This window comes from Dipodomys spectabilis, unplaced genomic scaffold, assembly GCF_019054845.1.
Source record: "Dipodomys spectabilis isolate Male_0828 unplaced genomic scaffold, ASM1905484v1 ptg000285l, whole genome shotgun sequence".
NCBI classification, from domain to species: domain Eukaryota; kingdom Metazoa; phylum Chordata; class Mammalia; order Rodentia; family Heteromyidae; genus Dipodomys; species Dipodomys spectabilis.
The window spans coordinates 1,235,400-1,239,507 of NW_024870962.1; the positions used below are offsets into that span (position 1 = coordinate 1,235,400).

Below are 4,108 nucleotides of genomic sequence, written 5' to 3' on the forward strand. Positions count from 1 at the left end.
TTACCTCCTCCTTTATTTTCCCTCTACCGTCCTTTCCCTCCCACCTCTACAAGTACACTCCCCTCCCCACTTCCCCTGCCTAAATTGTAAAGGTCAGTTTTCAACATAGTGTCTTGTGCATCTCATTGTTACAATGGGTCAACCCGAATCCCTATTTCAGCATTTTGTTTTTTTCCTTCCCCTCCCCAAATTACAGGAGCGTATGTACAAGAGGTGGGCACACCAAATTCAAATACAGTGAAAACAGGGGTTATAGCATGGGGGAGAAACATATAAAGAAACAAAAAAAAAATCACATAGCCTGTTATAAGTTCGTTAGAACAATAGCAAGCAAGAAAGAAAAAACAGTTGTGTTCCTATTTGGGGGTTCATTTCCCTTAACAACATCTTATCTGGTCATATGTGCATAGATTTTGACCTTTTCTACTTATCCCAGATATATTAGTTATTAAAAATTAGGGAAACCCTGTGACCTATGTTTCTTTGGACTTGGCTTACATCACTTAATAATTTTTTTCAAAGTCTTTCCATTTTCTAACAAATTGGGTGATGCCATACTTTCTCATGGAGGCATAGAATTTCATTGGTATAAATAGCACATTTTCTTGATCTATTTATCTGATGAGGGGCATAGGGGTTGGTCCTGTATCTTAGCTATCTTAAACAATGCTGCAATAAATATAATTGTGATGGTAGTTTTAGTACCGTCTTGTTTGTGATCTTTTGGGTAAATGCCCAAAAGTGGGATTGCTGTGTCTTAGGGGAGTTCTATGTGAAGTCTTTTGAGGAACCTCCATACTACTTTCCAAAGTGGTTGAACAAGTTGACACTCCCACCAAGAGTGCAGTACAGTTAACTTGTGGCCACATCCCCTCCAGCATCTGTTGTTGTAAAAGTATGGAATGGTACAGGAATTTGCCTGTCATCCTTGCACAGGGGCCATTCAAATCTTCTCTGTATCGTTCCAATGTTAGAGTAAGTGATGCTGAATGGAACATAGAACATGTTTTATATATAAAGTGTAATTGATTTTCTTAAACTAGACAATTCAACAAAAAGTAAGTTTAAAAGAATTTTCATGAAATTTTAGAGCCATATACTTCTTACATAAGCACATATTTAAGAATAAAATCAAGATGGACAGGTCAAAAACAAAATAATTCCAGATATTTGTTGTTCAAGAGATGTGTAGGAGGAGGAATTCAATTATTCTATACAAGGCACCTGTCATAATGAACACTGCAGCAAGTGTTAAGTTTAGTTAAAAGTTTTAATGGTTTAAATATATTTTGGGAATTTGCTTATATATGCTAAAACAAGGACTGTTTGGCAGGTAATAAAACTTTTCGTTAAAGTAATTAAGATTTGTGGTAACAGACATATGCTACTATGTATGTATATTTCAGAGTTTATATGAACATTACTAATGAGAAGTTGCCAAGTCTTTGTGTAAAGAAGCAGAATATAAAGAGTTAAGACTTTATTAACTACAAAGTTTCTGTTAAAACTATAGGGCTTCCTTATTTTATTTTATGTTTAAAAATTTTTTGGGGGTCCGGTCGGGGGCCTGAACTATGGGCCTGGGCGCTCTCCCTCAGCTCTTCAGCTCAAGGCTAGCACTTTACCACTTGAGCCACAGCGCCACTTCTGGTTTTTTTTTTTTTTGCTTATGTGGTGCTGAGGAATCGAACCCAGGGCCTCAAGCATGCAAGGCAAGCTCTCTACCACTGAGCTACCTTCCCAGCCCCTGGCTTCCTTATTTTATATGTTAGCGAGGAACAAATGATGATATAAGACATATACAAATGATTAGATGAGACTTAAATAGTAATCTTAGTGGGTAACTTTAAAGATTACTCATAACCTAAAAACCTCTTGTTGAATATCATAACCTTAACCTGTTTTAAATGTACAGGGATATGAGAAAATAGTAAAATCTAATAGGTAATACCCTTCAAATACTGAAAACACTGATAATTATTTTAGTTTTTATTTTAATCATTAATATTTTGTTATTGGTTTTCCTTATTTATAGCATTGTTTTCCTTGTAGTATAATACAACTTTTTGAAAGTCGTCATTAGGAGGTACATTGAGAAGGTTACTGGGATGGCCAAACCATTTTTTATAGAGCAAGTGAATTTACAAAGAGGAAAATTAAGAACAAAATATGTATTTAAAAAATGATTAAGTAGAGTCTGAATCAGGAGTGTTGATAAATATCCACACCTAAAACCTTAGCCCTAGGCTGAAGCAGTGGTATTACAGAGTTGAGGCCACAAAAGTGAGAGACTGTGTTTTGTTTTATATTTTGATTTTTCTGGTCATGGGGCTTGAACTCTGGGTCCTAGGTGCTCTCCCTCAGCTCCAAGCTAGCGCTACCACTTGAGCCACAACACTCTTCCATCTTTTTCTGCTTATGTCATGCTGAGGAATCAAACCCAGTGCACGCAAGGCAGGCACTCTACTACTGAGCCACCTTCCCAACACCTGAGAGACTGTGTTTTAAAAAATCATCTAAACAATAATTGCTTTCTTCTTTGGGATATATAATGAAATATATTAATATCTTTTATGTCTTTGTGAATTGTCATACTACTAACTTCAGCCACTTTATCCTTTTCAAAGTGATGAAATATTTCTGAGAATTTGCTTCTGTGAAGATTGTTTTTGCATTTATAATTTCTTCTGAATCATTTTTATTTTTATCAAAATAACTTTATATTTCATGTTGATGGGTTATCATACATTAAATACCTCCAAATGTAGATGTAGAGTCTAAAGATAGCAGCATGAATATTCTCATACAGCTCTTGTTTATCTGTTATGCACTTTCAGTATTGTGATATTTCTCTTTCTCTTTCACTGTCTCATTTCCTCTCCTTTTCTTTCATGCTCCATATCTGGTAATTAGAATTTCTGCTGGTCTACTGTTATCCTTCAGAATCCACTGGTGTTGTGGAAACATGATAGCGACCATCAGTTACCCTTGCATTCTTTAAGAGTTATTACAGTGACATGATGTTATTCTTTCCTATTCTAACTGGCAAAACAACAGATCTAGGAATTCCTTTTCACTTTTACTACTATTACAAATTTTATCTCAAAGGAATCATTGAGACGTTAGGATACTTTTAATCTCTGACCTAAAAGTTCTTTTTCTTTTACAAACAAATTTTTTCTTCTATTATCAGTGAATACATATAATGAAAACAATGCTAACCTATGGAAAGTAGACAGAAGATATTCAGGGATGAAAAACAAGGTTAATGGGGGAAGTGAGTACAAAAGATGCCTATCATACAACAAATATCCTCAGAGCAGTTTACCATGTACACTTTGTGAGAATGGCAATATGCTGGGAACTCTAGATTGAATCAATGAACAACTGATATATATATATATATATATATGCACATATATTTATATATGTATATTTATTTGTATATGAATATATGTGTGTATATGCCCGTCTATATGTAGACATGCATGTTACTGTACACAAAAATACACACATACCTATACACATGTATAAATGCACACATAGAGAAGGACACATAGCTACAGACAACACAAGTTTCACTAGTTGTTGAATATGCCTTAGACAGAATGCTTGGAACCAAATATGTTGAAGAAGTATTTATCTCTATAAGTTCTTTACCACTCCTCTTATCTCTTAAAATGGTTTTGACAGATTTGATTTGCAAAATGCAGTACAAGTGATAGCAATTCACTCAGAAATCTCAGTAAGAAAACCTCATATTGCATCTCCCTGCTCCCCAGGGAATGCTTGTTCTTGTAGACACTCTCAACAAACAAAGTAGCAAGAAAATACCCTGGTGCAGAATGAAGTTATAAGGCTTTAAATGACATTCTTCCTTGAGCTCTTTTCCAACAGCCAGCATCAATTCCTAAGCAGAAGTGTGAGTCCTCAGAAGATGGGAGCTCAGCTCAACATTTCACCAACCCATTTGAAAAGTCCTATGTGAGGAATACTTACTGAGGTCTTGCTGATTTCCTAGCTAAGAAAATAAGAAAAAAAAGAAAGTATTTTAATGCAATAAAATTTGAGAATAATTTGTAACCTGTCAATAAATGTGTATAACACA

General features: G+C 34.9%; 1 non-coding gene across 1 annotated transcript; it reads right to left on the reverse strand.

Moving 5' to 3' along the window:
- Positions 1–891: 891 nt before the first annotated feature.
- On the reverse strand, positions 892–998 carry LOC122126578. The gene has a single exon (XR_006150979.1). It is a non-coding gene; the product is annotated as a U6 spliceosomal RNA (small nuclear RNA).
- Between the last annotated feature and the right edge of the window lie 3,110 nt (positions 999–4,108).